Source organism: Pantherophis guttatus, chromosome 17 (genome assembly GCF_059756535.1).
Source record: "Pantherophis guttatus breed Tessera chromosome 17, ASM5975653v1, whole genome shotgun sequence".
Lineage (NCBI taxonomy): Eukaryota > Metazoa > Chordata > Lepidosauria > Squamata > Colubridae > Pantherophis > Pantherophis guttatus.
In genome coordinates, this window is record NC_142079.1 from 14426556 (window position 1) to 14442113 (window position 15558).

A 15558-nucleotide genomic window follows, 5' to 3' on the forward strand; every position below is an offset into this window, starting at 1 on the left:
AAGAACTGGAAGGAATCATGGCGGTCTCCCTGCTCAAGCAGGAGACCCTATCCCATTTCAGACAAGTGGTTGTCCAGTCTCTTCTTAAAAACCTCCAGTGATGGAGCACCCATAGTTTCTGGTGGCAACTTCTGTTCCACTGGTTAATAGTCCTTGCTGTTAGGAAGTTTCTCCTTAATTCCATGTCGCGTCTCTCCTTGATTGGTTTCCATCCATTGCTTCTTCTCCTGCTTTCTGGTGCTTTGGAGCATAATCTGACCTCCTCTTCTTTGTGGCAGCCCCTCAAATACTGGAATACTGCAATCAAGAGCCGAAGTGGTGCTGTACTGCAGGCTACTTCAGCTGACTGCTAGCTGCAGTTCGGCGGTTCAAATCTCACCGGCTCAAGGTTGACTCAGCCTTCCATCCTTCTGAGGTGGGTAAAATGAGGACCCAGATTGTTGGGGGCAAGAGGCTGATTCTGTAAACCACTTAGAGAAGGCTGTAAAAGCACTATGAAGCGGTATATAAGTAACTGCTATTGCAATCATGTCACTCCTAGTCCTTTTAGACTGGCCATACTCAAATCCTGCAGCAGCCATTCTTCATATGTTGTAATCTCCAGGCCTTTAATCATCTTCCTTGCTCTTTGCACTATATAGTTGTGGTATAGCTGAGTAAAAACCTCCAGGCCAGCATTTCTCAATCTTGACAACTTTTCTGGGGATTTCACATGGCTTAGGGTTGCCAAGGCAGAGAAACCCTGATCTAGTCCCATGCCACACATAATAGAAAGTGTTTCAGCAGGCCTGGGTAGCAGGAGGGAAGCATCCCGTTTTTTTGTTTTTTTTTTTAATTTGATTTATATGCTGCCCTTCTCCGGAGACTCCGAGCGGCTTACAATGCGTTAAGCAGTAGCCTTCATACTTTTGTATATTTATGCAAAGTCAGCTTATTTCCCCCACAAACTGGGTCCTCATTTCACCTACCTTAGAAAGGATGGAAGGCTGAGTCAACCTTGAGCCTGGTGAGATTCGAACTTACAGTAATTGCAGACAGCTGGTGTTAATCACAATGCTATCAGTCTGCTGAGCCACCAGGCCCTGTTTTGCTCTCTGCCAGATAAGAAGAACCCTCACTTAGCAGTGCTGCAACCAGAGACCACTGGAACACCTCCCAAGCAGGGGTGGGCTTCAAAAATTTTAGGAAGGGGTTCTCTGCCCGGTTGCTGGGTTGGCGTGAGCATGGTGGGCGTGGCCTAGTCGGCCTCCTGCACCACAGAGGGGGGACGTTTTTGCCCTTCCTGGGCTCTGGAGGCTTTCTTCCAGCCTCCAGGAGGGCAAAAACGGCCTCCAGGCTCCGGAGGCCCTCTGGAGGCCGGAAACCCGTTTCCGGCCTCCAGAGAGCCTCTGTTTCTGGCCTTCCCGAACTTCTGGTAGGCCCATTTTTCGCATTCCCTGAGCCTCCGCGCACGCCCTGCACTTACCTGCACCAAAACAGGCTGCTTGGGGACTCCGGGGAGGGGAGGGGTGGGTGAGGCCAAGCAAGAGCAGGATTTAAGGGTTCTCCGAACTGTACAGAATGTTAGTTAGAGGTTCTGCCAAACCCCTGTGAACCCCCAGCAGCCCACCCGTGCTCACAAGGGTTTGGATAGCCTTCATTGCCCCTCTCCCTCGCAGGTTAGAAACGCTTCCTGCAGAACTGAGAGAGGAAACACTCAAAACATACGTGTAAATTGCAAAGTAGTTTTAACTCAGGGGCGAGCACAGTGGGAGGGAGGGAGTCAGGGAGAAAAGTTTTTTGAAGATCTGGGCCCAGGGTGATCCTGTCCATTTTGCATTACTGCCCCTGCTCTCTAGGGCATTCAGCCCTTCCAAAAAGCAGTTCTATGCCCTATCTCAATGAAGACTCCATCGTCCAGGCCAAAAGTATCTTAAAAGGTGAAATATGAAATGTCTCAGGTTTAATAAAGTTTGGTCCAGGTGCAGCGGTGAAATCCAGCAGATTCTGACAGGTTCTGGAGAACCGGTAGCAGAAATTTTGAGCAGTTCGGGCAACCGGCAAATGCCACCTCTGGCTGGCCCCAGAGTGGGGTGGGAATGGGGATTTTGCATTATCCTTCTCCCAGGAGTGGGGAGGGAATGGGGATTTTGCAGTATCCTTCCCCTGCCTCGCCCACCAAGCCACACCACACCCACCAAGCCACGCCCACAGAACCGGTAGTAAAAAAAATTGGATTTTACCATTGTCCAGGTGCCATGATTTTAACCTTTTAAGATACTTTTGGCGTGGATGACTGAATCTTCATTCACACATTTGCTCTTCATTTTGGGGAGACCCTAACCCTAACCCCCTGCAGTCAACCCTTACGGCAAAGGTTTGGTTCTTTCCAACGACTTTCTGACTGCCTACCCAAAATTTCATTTTGACTGAAGACGTTACCTGGATGATATATAGAGTTCTCTGACAAATTGAGGGACCAAAAAGGCCAAATATAAAAAACGGAAAAAAGAGAGGCACAGAACTAAAACAGAATATCAGCAAACAGCCGGAATCTGGAAAGCTAAGATCCAGAATGAGCTAAGACTGGCAACTAATGCCAAAAATAACAACAACATTTCTTTCAATATGTAAGGGACGAGAAGAAAGTCAAGGAAATGATAGTTCCACTAATGGGAGTAGATGGCAAGGAGACAGGCAAACTGCTTAATTCCTTCTTTGCATCTGTTTTTATGTAAAAGGAAGAAATAGCCTAACCCAGTTATGGCTAGCCTTTTCTGGACTGAGTGCCCAAAGCATGTATGCACGTGCCCAAATGCATGCGCATGCCCGAACTCCCAAAATGCAATGCGGCACCCTCCCTGTGCATGCGCACACGGGCCCTTGCATGTGCCCCCCCCACATGCATGCGTGCGCAGTCCCTCTGCACATGCTCCATCCCCTGCGCATGCATGGCAGAGACCCAAAGACCAGCTAGCTTGTGGGAGTTGCATGCGCATGTGCGGCAGAGCTGAACTGGGGCGACGGCTCGCGTGCCCACAGAGAGGGCACTGCGTGCCACCTCCGGCACGCGTGCCATAGGTTTGCCATCGCCTAACCTATCAACAGTAGCACCGAGGGAAATAGAACAGATATACAAGTCAAAATAGATAAGAAATGGTAACTGGTATCTTATTATTTATTTATTTATTTATTTATTTATTTATTTATTTTTCGTATTTCTATGCCGCCCACTCTCCGAGGATTCTGGGCGGCTTACACCAACGACAGTATACTAAATAGCACATTGCCCCCCAACAATCTGGGTCCTCATTTTACCCACCTCGGAAGGATGGAAGGCTGAGTCAACCTTGAGCCCGTGAGATTTGATCCGCTGATCTGCTGAACTAGCAGTCAGCTGAAGTAGCTGCAGTACTGCACCCTAACCACTGCGCCACCTCGGCTCATACTCTTCTTCTTACCATGTCTTGCTTATTTTGACCTGTATACCTGTTCTATCCACCCTGGATGAGTACAAATCCCCTGGACCAGATGGTTTGCATCCCAGGATTCTGAAGGAGCTGGCATAATCATAGAACCACTGAATGTCATCTTTCATAGCATACTCTATCACAGAGAAACTACCAGAGGAAGAAGAGCTGATGTGGTCCCAATCAGCAAAAAAAAAAAGGGGGGGGGGAATGGATCCAGAAAATTATAGGCCAATCAGTTTGACATCAATACCTGGGAAAATCCTGGAAAACATAATGAGGAGGATGATTTATGAGCACCAAGGAATGAACAAGGTGATTACTGGAAGACAGCATGAGTTTGTTAAAAACAGACCATGACAGACAAATGTCTTACACGTTGCTTTGATAAAGGGACTCAATTAGTGGACCAGTGAAATGCTGTGGACATAGTTTACTTGGACTTCAGTAAGGCATTTGACAAAGTAGACCACAACGTATTTCTCGGCAAGCTAGAAAAATGCGGGATAGACAGTACCCACACCAGAAAAATTTGTAACTAGCTGGGGACTTGAGGTCAAGCCATATGATAGCAATAGCAGAATACAGAATGGAATACACAATACAGAATAACAGAGTTGGAAGGGACCTTGGAGGTCTTCTAGTCCAACCCCCTGCTCAGGCAGGAATCCCTATACCACATCAGACAAATGGTTGTTCAATCTCTTCTGAAAAACTTCCAGTGTTGGAGCACCCACGACTTCTGGAGGCAAGTCGTTCCACTGATTAAGTGTTTTAACTGTGAGGAAATTTCTCCTTAATTCCAGGTTGCTTCTCTCCTTGGTTAGTTTCCATCTGTTGCTTCTTGTCCTGCCCTCAGGTGCTTTGGAGAATCGATTGACCCCCTCTTTGTGGCAACCTCTTAGATATTGAAAGACTGCTGTCATGTCACCCCGAATCATTCTTTTCATTAAACTAAAAAGGTAAAGGTAAAGGTTCCCCTCGCACATATGTGTTAGTCGTTCCCGACTCTAGGGGGCGGTGCTCATCTCCGTTTCAAAGCCGAAGAGCCAGCGCTGTCCGAAGACGTCTCCGTGGTCATGTGGCTGGCATGATTCAATGCCAAAGGCGCACAGAACGCTGTTCCCTTCCCACCAAAGGTGGTCCCTATTTTTCTACTTGCATTTTTGACGTGCTTTCAAGCTGCTAGGTAGGCAGAAGCTGGGACAAGTAGCAGGAGCTCACCCCGTTACGCGGCATTAAGGATTTGAACCTCTGAACTGCTGACCTTTCGATCGACAAGTTCAGCATCTTAACCACTGAGCCACCACATCCCCTTTTCATTAAACTAGACATTCCCAATTCCTGCAACCGTTCTTTGTATGTTTTAGCCTCTTAATCATCTTTGTTGCTCTTCTCTCCATCAACAGCATTTACACTTACTGAATATACCACTTCATAGTGCTTTGCAGCCCTCTCTAAGCCGTATACAGAATTTATTTATTATTATTTATTTATTATTCATATTCACTTTCATTCACTATTATTCACTTTCCGAGGAATCTTGGCGGCTTACACCAAAGACAGTATACTAAATAGCATATTGCCCCCAACAATCTGGGTCCTCATTTTTACCGACCTCGGAAGGATGGAAGGCTAAGTCGAGCCAGTCAGGATCAAACTCCTGGTAGTGGGCAGAGTCAGCCTCCTATCCTGCATTCTAACCATTGCACTGGCACGGCTCAATGATGAATGGTTGAGGGAGTTAGGCATGTCTTAGATGGGCTGCACAACAGGTTGAACCATCAACAGCTATTCTTTTCAGTTCAGTTTTGTGTGCTGTGCAGACAGTGGATGAATGACCAGGGCTGATTCCTGTCTGTGAATGTTGATCCCTCCACACCTAGTCATACAAGGAATAGTTAACGGATTTGGGTGCGTTTAGCTTGCAGAATCTTGAAGGGAGAGGAGGTGTGACAGAGGGAACTTTTCTGCCTAGTCCAGAACTAAAGGGTTGCAACTACAAGTTAGCAAGTTCAGGCTGTCAACCAGTGGAACAGTCTGCCACATGAAGTGGTGAGCCTTTCTTTCGCCGCAACCACTTAACCTTAGTAAAAGAACCTATCACTTCAACCAAATGGAGTTGAGAGTCTTTCTTTTCTAGGGTCCAAGTTGGGGCAGTCCTGACACTTTCACTATCAGATCTGCCATCTTCAGCTTCTACACTATGCTGGTTATCCTATCATAAATTGCGACAAGGGGGCAATGGAAAGTAGAGAATGGAGATAAAAGGGGAGGGGGTGACAGCCTTGAGGGAAACCAGAGGTGTGAGAACCGGCATATACCAGTTTTCCAGAACACCTGGCCTGGAAACAGGATGTGAAACTGCTTCGTGGCGCCAACCATCCAGGTCATTCCCAAATATCTAAACAGCAGGCCATTGGACAGAGATGGAATGATCAAGCAGGGAGGGCCAGAAGAAGGGGGAAAATGTTATGTTTTGCACAGGAATCTTTAGATCTAGCCTTTCTCTCGCCGCAACCATTTTTAACCTCAGTAAAAGAACCTATCACTTCAACCAAATGGAGTCGAGGGTCTTTCTTTTCTAAGGTCCGAGTTGGGGCAGTCCTGACACTTTCGCTCAAAGTCTTCAAGCAGATCTGTCAGGGATGCCGCACTACGGGGATGAGCTGAATGATTCTTAAGGTACCTTAACTCCGATTCCATAGCATTTTTCATAACAAACTAGTTATTTACCCATCAGAAACTTCAACAGTTTTAGTGATGTTTGAGATATTAATACCTTAGTAGGCTTAAAAAGGATTTTTGTGTCGCACAGATAAACCTGAAAGGAACAAGTACTAACAATACAGAGCCTTAAGCTGGCTTTTATCCTATCTAAATAATTATTTCTGTTGGAAAGGGAAAATAAAGAGTCCCTTGTGGTGAGTCTATTTACTGGTTGTTCCAGCAATAGCCGCTACTACAGTCGGTAGTCTGAAAAATGTTTATTAGCTGGTTAGATTTCCATCCTGCCTTCTCCCTGGTGCTCAAGATAGCTTCCATGAGAATTAGTTCTCGTATTATGGCTAAAACAACAGCCCCGTGAGATAGAAGTCAAGCTCCATAACCTAGCTCTCCTTCTGGTAGCCCAACTCTTTAACCACTACACAAACAATGATTGCTACCAACCTGCCTTCCATTGAGGACGTGTATACCACACGAGTCAAAAAGAGGGCTGTGAAAATATCTACAGACCCCTCACATCCTGGACATAAACTGTTTCAACTCCTACCCTCAAAATGACGCTATAGAGCACTGCACACCAGAACAACTAGACACAAGGACAGTTTTTTCCCGAACGCCATCACTCGGCTCAACAAATAGTTCCCTCAACACTGTCAAACTATTCACTAAGTCTGCACTACTATTATTTTTATTTATTTTATTTTATTTTATTTATATGCCGCCCTATCTCCGTAGGACTCAGGGTGGCTCACAACAATAAAATATCCGAATAAAAGCGTGTTAAAATACATGTTAACCCCCACCCCAGTCTATTAATCTTCTCATTGTTCCCACCACCCATCTCCTCCTACTTATGACTGTATGAATGTAACTTGCTGCTTGTATCCTTACGATTTATATTGAGATTGTTTCCTGATTGCTTATTTGTACCCTATGACTATCATTAAGTGTTGTACCTTATGATTCTTGATTAACGTATCTTTTCTTTTATGTACACGGAGAGCTTATGCACCAAGACAAATTCCTTGTGTGTCCAATCACACTTGGCCAATAAAAAAATCTATTCTGTTCTGTTCTGTTCTGTTCTGTTCTGTTCTGTTCTGTTCTAGTCTAGCTTAGCCTAGCCTAGCCTAGCCTAGCCTAGCCTAGTCGAGTCTACACCAGACTGTCTCTCATTCAGTTGGGTGGGTCCAAAGGAGGAAAGGCCAAGTGGATTTGCACTAGTGGACTTTTGCAATTGTGTGTGTGTGAATGCACACACACAGGAGAGCAGCTGGGTGATATCAAGTGCCACGCTGAAAGTTATCTGCACTGCTTTCTCAGCTGAACTCATTTACTTGATGGAAAATAAATTGCATTTTGCTTCCCCCCCTCACTTCACCTAGAAGAAACTATCAGTGAGATTTTCGGGGATGGGTGTCAGGTTCTTGCGCTTCACTCACTTATCAGGGGATGGGTAAGTAATCCTCTCTTTAGTGAACTTCAGCTACCCGTCACACCCAAAAGGGATCTTAATAGAAGTTACTCCGAGAAATTGCCCCTCCTGTGTGCAGCTTTAGGTAGACGGACGAGGTTTAACAGAAGAACTGAGTCGGTGCTTCTTCTGGTCAACTGTTCATCCCAAAAAGGAGATCTATACAGTGGTGGGATTTAGCCGGTTTGAGCGAATTGTTAAATTGCTGGCTGGATGACCTCCAAGGTCCCTTAGAACTCTGTTACTACTACTACTACTACGACTACGACTACTACTACTTATTATTATTGTTATTATTATTGTTGTTGTTGTTATTATTATTATTATATCTGAATGGGAATGAATGATTCTGGAAAAATCCATTTGCAGGGTAACTGTATCCCAGAAAATGTGAAAAAGGACAAGTGGCACACCCACATTTTTGGTTTCCAAAAGTCGTTCTACAGGTTGTCCTTGTTTTATAACAGCTCGTTTAGTGACCAAAGTTTCAACAGCATTAAAAAAAAAAAGACTTACAACCATTTTTCACACATATGACCGTTACAGCATCCCCACCGTCACATGATTTATATTCAGATGCTTGGCAACTGGCTCGTATTTATGATGGTTGCAGTGTCTCATGGTCCCGTGATTCCCCTTTTGCAACCTTCTGACAAGCAAAGTCAATTAATTTAACAACCGTGTCACTAACTTAACAACTACAGTGATTCACGTAACAAATGTGGCAGGAAAAGTCATAAAACGGGACGAAACTCACTCCACAAAATTCTCACTTAGCAGCATAAATTCTTGGGTCAATTGCACTCAATTGCACTCAATTGTACGTCAGGGGCTACCTGTATTTTAATTTCCTCACAGGCCATCCTGGTGTGCATCATTTGAGAACTTGGATGAACTCCATCCAAGTTCAATGTAGAGAAATTCAATGTAGAGAAAAGGAAAGTCTTACACTTGGCAAGAAAAACCAAAAATACACATAGAGATTGGGTGAAACCAGGCTTAAGAGCAGTGACTGGGAGAGGGATCTTGGAGTCTTAGTGGACAATCAATTAAATATGAGCCAGCGGCAGTCAAAAAAGCAGCAGCGGCAGTCAAAAAAAGCCAATGCAATCCTAAATTGCATTAACAGAGGAAAACAATCAAGATCAAGGGAGGTAATAATAATACCACTCTATAAAGCCTTAGTAAGGCTACACTTAAAGTACTGCATCCAGTTTTGGTCACCACACTATAAAAAAGAGGTTGAGACTCTAGAAAGAGTGCAGAGAACAGCAACCAGGATGATTAGGGGACTAGAGACTAAAACATATGATGAATGGTTGCAGGAACTGGGCATGGCTGGTCTAGTGAAGAGAAGGACCAGGGGAGACAGGATAGCAGTTCCAATATTTGAGGGGCTGCCACAGAGATGAGGAAGGGGGTCAAGCTTTTTTCCAAGACACCTGAAGGCCAAACAAGGAATAATGAATGGAAACTGATCAAGGAGAGATTCAAGCTAGAAATAAGGAGAAATTTTCTGACAGTGAGAACAATCAACCAATGGAACAGAAGTTGCCTTCGGACATTGTGGGAGCTTCATCACTGGAGGCTTTCAAGAAGAGACTGCATGGCCATCTGTCAGAAATTGTGTCGAAATGACCTACAAGGTCCCTTCCAACTTTGTTAATCTGAATCTATCTAAGACAATCAAAGGCCTGGAGACTAAAACATGAAGAACGGTTGCAGGAACTGGCCATGGCTAATCTAGTGAAGAGAAGGACCAGGGGAGACAGGATAGCAGTCTTCCAATATTTGAGGGGCTGCCACAGAGAGGAGGGGGTCAAGCTATTTTCCAAAGCACCCGAAGGCCAGACAAGGAATAATGGGTGAAAACTGATCTAGGAGAGATTCAACCTGAAAATAAGGAGGAATTTTCTGACAGTGAGAACAATCAACCCATGGAACAGAAGTTGTGGGAGCTTCATCACTGGAAGCTTTCAAGAAGAGATTGGACTGCCATCTGTCAGAAACGGTGTAGGTAGGGTCTCCTGCTTGGGTGAGGAGTTGGATTAGATGACCTACAAAATCCCTTCCAATTCTGTTAATCTGTTAACTTGATGTCCCCAGCAAAAGTGAGATCCAGAACTTTAACAAAGACCTACCCAACTGGCCTGTTGGGGACAGACTTTGCCTTAAATGTCCTTTCAAAGGAGAGGAACATTTTGATGAAACTCTCCTGGAATAAGCCTGGTATACTTAAATTTGTTTCATAATATGGTGGCCAAGTGAGGCAGGAGTGGGTATCAATCTTTCATGGTAGAGTCCCTTCTCTAACAGCTAGCAGCCATCTTCATTAAAGTTAAGCTGCTTATTAAACTTAAAAGTGTCACTTAAAGCCACCATGAATCTTGGTTCAGACTGTCCGAGAAGCCAGGAATAGTTAGGCTGATGAAAGCAGCGGAGAAAGATTTCTGGGGGAATCATTTTCAAAGACCGCTAAGCCGTCACACCGACAACAACCAAAAAGAGCGAAGTTCAACAAAAATGGCTTTGAGCAAGTTTAAATCAGAGTGAAAACAAGTTAAAAGGAACACCGTTCCAAAAGGGGAGGGGGAAAACTTATTTTAGCCCACGTAGAAAGAAGCAGTTTTAAATGCAATAAAAACAAGTTAAAAATACTTGTTTTTTTAAACAAGAGGGGGGTCAACCTATTCTCCAAAGCACCAGAGAAGCAGGAGCAGAAACAATGGTTGGAAACTAACCAAAGAGAGAAGCAACCTGGAATTAAGGAGAAACTTCCTAACAGTGAGGACAATTAACCAGTGGAACAGCTTGCCACCAGAAATCATGGGTGCTCCATCTCTGGAGGCTTTTATGAAGAGACTGGACAGTTACTTGTCTGAAATGGTATAGGGTCTCCTGCTTGAGCAATGGGCTAGACTAGAAGACCTCCAAGGTACCTTCCAGTTCTATTCTATTATTTTCTATTTTCTCCTCTCCTCTCCTCTCCTCTCCTCTCCTCTCCTCTCCTCTCCTCTCCTCTCCTCTCCTCTCCTCTCCTCTCCTCTCCTCTCCTCTTTTCTTCTGGGATGATCCTCCATCCATGGCTGACCATATTTGGGATGGCAAGGGAAAGGAGGTCCCTTCTAAGAGTTGAGGAGGACAGGATAGTCTTTTGGGGAGGAAGAGAGGCTGCTCAGGCTCCCACCTGCTGCTGAGCTGGGGCAGCAGAAGAAGCTGAGGAGCCTTCCTCTTCATTTTTCCTCACCCGCCTTGATGGCCATCCAATTCTGTTTTCTTACAGTTTTCCTACAAATAGGGTTACCATTCTGGGAGTGTAAAATCTGCATGACCACTACATGGCAGCAACGGGATACTGAACATTTGCTGCCATGTTGGTGAGGTCATCTAGATCAGGGGTCTCCAACCTTGGCAACTTTAAGACTTGCAGACTTCAACTCCCAGAGGTCCTCAGCCAGCACAAGGATGATTTGAAAAAGAATAAAGTTCACATAGTTCAGGTTCAGGTTCGTGCATCTCTGTAAAAAGTTCCTTTCTGTAGGTAACATGCAATGCTGCACCACTGTCCAAAGTCCACAGGAGTCATCTGTCGTACTCTGGAAGAGGTCAATGGATCGAAACCATCCTCTGCTACCAAAACAGAAAGTTTGATCCTAGGTAGAGGCAGATATTTCTCTCTGTGGGCACATTGAGAATGTATCTGCTGAATATAACTCTGCACTGGCAACAGGAAGGGCATCCGGCCAGTAAACACTCAGCTCCATTCAGTTACCCAGACTCCATCCCGCAAAGGATTATGGGGTCGTTAAAAGAAGATGATGATAGACCGTATTTTTTGGACTATAAGACACTCTTGGACTATAAGACACACCTAGCTTTTGGGGAGGAAAACAAGAAAAAAAATCTGCCTCTGCCTCCCAGCAATTTACCTCCTTGCAGCAAACAGCAAACAGCCTGGTCATCTTCAGCACAGCCTGATTTAAGATGAGCACCTGATTGGCGGTTGGATCTGCCTCCCAGAATACCACCTGTCAGTTGTTCCAGGCTGCCACCGCCCATCGCCGCTGCCACCTATCCCCGCTTCCGCACATCCCCTTTTTGGCCTCCGCTTGTCCTGTTTTCAGCCCGTTCCAGGCAGCGGGGATTCCCGCCTCTGCCACCTATCCCATCCGGCTGGAACAGGCTAAAAATGGGATGCATGGAGGCCGAAAATGGGGCGTGTGGAGGTGGCGATAGGTGGCAGTGGTGATGGGTGGCGACAGCAGTAATGGGCGGAATGATTCCCTGCAGCCTGGAACAGCTGATAGGCGGTATTCGGGGGGGCAGATCCAACCGCCAATCAGCTGCTCGTGCTAAATCAGGCTGTGCTGAAGCTGACCAGGCTGTTTGCTGAAAGGAGGGTAAACTGCTGGGAGGCAGAGGCTGGTGGGTGAGGGCCGGCGGGCGGGCGGGGCTTCGGCAACATTTGCTCTATAAGATGCACAGACATTTCCACCCACTTTTTTTTGGGGGGGGGGGAAGTGCGTCTTATACTCCCAAAAATACGGGTATATAAAATACATGCATGCATTCATGCATGCACACCCACGTCTGACTGTTTGTAGCCTTCAATGAGCGAAACGGTGTTTGGTAGGCAACAACATTTGAATCATTGTACCTTCCAAAGTACAGGACCTACGACTCCTCTGGGCTCGATACTTGGCCAGGTTGTGGCTGCTTCAGTGTTGCCACACTGCTACGGTCAGTTGTGATCAGGCGACAGTCATTTCTAACCCTCCTTGCCAACTTCCCCCAAGAAAGCTCCATGGGGAAGCGGGCAGGAAATTGGACATTGGTCCCACTGCCAATGCTTTCCTGCCAAAGCCTTCGGCATTCTGTTCCTCTGTGTAGCTAAGGAAATATCTCTGAGATGATGACCCAAGGCACGGGTTGTCCGGTGTGTTTGTGTGCCCGTGTGTAGGCGTGTTGTGTACATACACGTACGTACACAAGTGCACGCTCCCTCCCACACTATTTCCCTCTCTGCTCATTGCAATTCAAGAAATGGATGAACAGCAGAGGAGGATGCTTCTGAAATTAATTACTTTCTAACTCATTTGCTCAAGAGCTACTGTGCTGGGAACATGTAAAGAATTATAACCTTAATTAGGGAGTAAACGACCCCTAACTCATCACCGTGTCTGCCGGCTCGGGGAGCTATTTGCTAGCAAGAATGAAAAGTATCCGGCTTGATTCCTAACCCAACAAGGGACAAAGAGGCTCACAGCAGCCTTGAGATCGGATCCACTGTCTGGGGTTTCTCAGCCATCCCTAGAGATCCCTCCCTGGAGCTGATCACAGAAGACATGAGGGTGGGAGATGGGGGGATAAGCCATTTTGGGGGGGCAAAGGCTCAACTGGAATATTGAGAAGATCCTCGGGGCAGACATAGAAAATGAATCCCTGAAGAGAATGGGCAAGTCACATCAACAGACACATAGAGATTAACAACAACTACACACTATGCAAAAGAGACAATCAACCAGCCCAAAAGGGAGCAAAAAGACTACAACACCTCTTGACCAGATCAGCATAGATGAATTCCAAGGTTAATTTGAGACCGACAATCAAGTCAACAATACCCCAAGCAAGAAACTGAGGCATCAGTAAACAGCCCAACCAAAGAATCTCATAGACCTCTCTCCCACCCCCCACACACTCACAGATAGGCAAAACACCAGAATATAAACGGACAGAAAACCTCACTCCCTTCTAGCACTGATGTTGTTACCTAGTTGGGTCATAAAATGTCTGTAAGAAAATAACCAAGCTCAGAGAGCACCAAGGACTCCACAGTCCTCCTCAGGGGTGGCCTGTTGGGGGTTCGGGAGAACCTCTAGCTAAGGTTCTCTGCAGTTCGGAGAACCCCCAAATCCGACTCCTGACTAGTCCCGCCCACCCCGCCTTGCCCGTCCCAGGAGTCCCCAAGCGGCCTGTTTTGGATGCAGGTAAGTGCAGGGCACGCATGGAGGCTCAGGGAGGGTGAAAAACGGGCCTACCGGAAGTTTGGGAAGGCTGGAAATGGGACTGTTTCCAGCCTCCAGAGCCTGGGGAGGCCATTTTCACCCTCCCGGAGGCTTGAGAAAAGCCTCTGGAGCCTGGGGAGGGCAAAAATGCCCCCACCCCACCGTGGTGTAGGAGGCTGACTAAGCCACACCCACCATGGCCACACCCACCCAGCAACCGGGCAGAGAACCCCTTGCTAAAATTTTTGAAGCCCTTCAAACTTCTGTTCCATCGGTTGATTCTTCTCACTGTCAGAAAATTTCTCCTTATTTCCAGGTTGAATCTCTCCTTGCCTCAGCTTCTATCCATTATTCCTTCTCTGGCCTTCGGGTGCTTTGGAAAATAGCTTGACTCTCCCCCTTCTCTGTGGCAGCCCCTCAAATATTGGAAGACTCTTATCCTGTCTCCCCTGATTCTCTGTATTTCCTCTGCATCCCTCTTTAGCTGCCATTTTGCCTCTGCTTTCTCTCGTTTGAACAAGGAACAATGGGCCCTATCCAACAAAATGAATTTTAATGTGGAGAAAAGCGAAGTTTTACATTTAGGCAGGAAAAATTAAAGGTATAAGTGCGGATTAGGCGAGGCCTGGATCAAAAACTGATCCAGTAACTGTGAGAGGGACCTTGGAGTCCTAGCAGACGATCACTTGAATATGAGCCAGCTGTGTGCAACAGCAGCCAAAAAAGCAAATACTGTTTATACTCTGTTGTCTAAACAGAGGCAGAGAATCAAAATCACCTGTTGTATTAATACCGCTTTATAAAGCCTTAGTAAGGCCAGACCTGGAATACGGCATCCAGTTTTGGTCACCATAGTACAAAAAAGATATTGAGACTTTGGAAAAGGTGCATAGAAGAGCAACTAAGATGATCAAAGGCCTGGAGACTAAAACATATGAAGGATGGTTGCAGGATTTGGGGTTTGGCTAGTCCAAAGAAAAGAAGAATTAGGGGTGACATGAGAGCAGTATTCCAGTATTTGAGGGGCTGCCACAAAGAAGAGGAGGGGGTCAATTTATTCTCCAAACCACCAGAAGGCAAGACAAGAAACAATGGATGGAAACTAATCAAAGAGAGAAGCAACCTGGAATTAAGGAGAAACTTCCTAACAGTGAGGACAATTAACCAGTGGAACAGCTTGCCACCAGAAATGATGGGCTCCATCTCTGGAGGTTTTTAAGAAAAGACCAGACAGTCACTTGTCTGAAATGATATAGGATGTCCTGTTTGAGCAGGGGGCTGGACTAGAAGACCTCCAAGGTCCCTTCCAGCTCTATTCTATTCTAAAATTCTAGTGTTTAAACTTGGCAGCTTCAAGATGTATATGCACTTCAACTCCCAGAATTCCCCAGCCAACTATTGCTATGAAGTCACCTGCTGGTATTTAAAGATCAAAATGCCCTCCCTATTTTGCTGAAAAGCCTATTAGCTTCCAAAAAGACCCTTAAAAACTCATCTTTTTTGTTAAGGCATTTAACCACCGGATTTGTTACCTTTAATTATTAATTCTATTTGCTTCACTTGTTTAATTGCTGCTTTAAAGGTTTTTAATGTCTTGATTCTAAAGTTGTTGTTTATTCGAAACCGCTGGGAAACTTTGATCATCAGCAAATGAATAAATAAATGTCCGGAAAAATGCACTTCACAGATCAGCTAGAGACCAGGTGGCATCTTCTAAAATTGCCCATGAAATGAACCTTTCTGGAGCCTTTAGCAAAATGCCAGGCAAGAGATGATACTTGTAGCACATACCACAATCAACACGGAGGCTCTCTTTATGTTATCGAATATACCTGGATCACTGCCAGGACAGAAAAAAAAAAACAGCAATAGCAATTAGACTTATATACACAGTGATTTTACA

The 15558-nt window shown here is 45.7% G+C and overlaps 1 protein-coding gene across 1 annotated transcript in view; it reads right to left on the minus strand.

Moving 5' to 3' along the window:
* Positions 1-15558, minus strand: part of RTN4R (reticulon 4 receptor) — a 168773-nt gene that overhangs the window by 18678 nt on the left and 134537 nt on the right. The window lies entirely within an intron of this gene.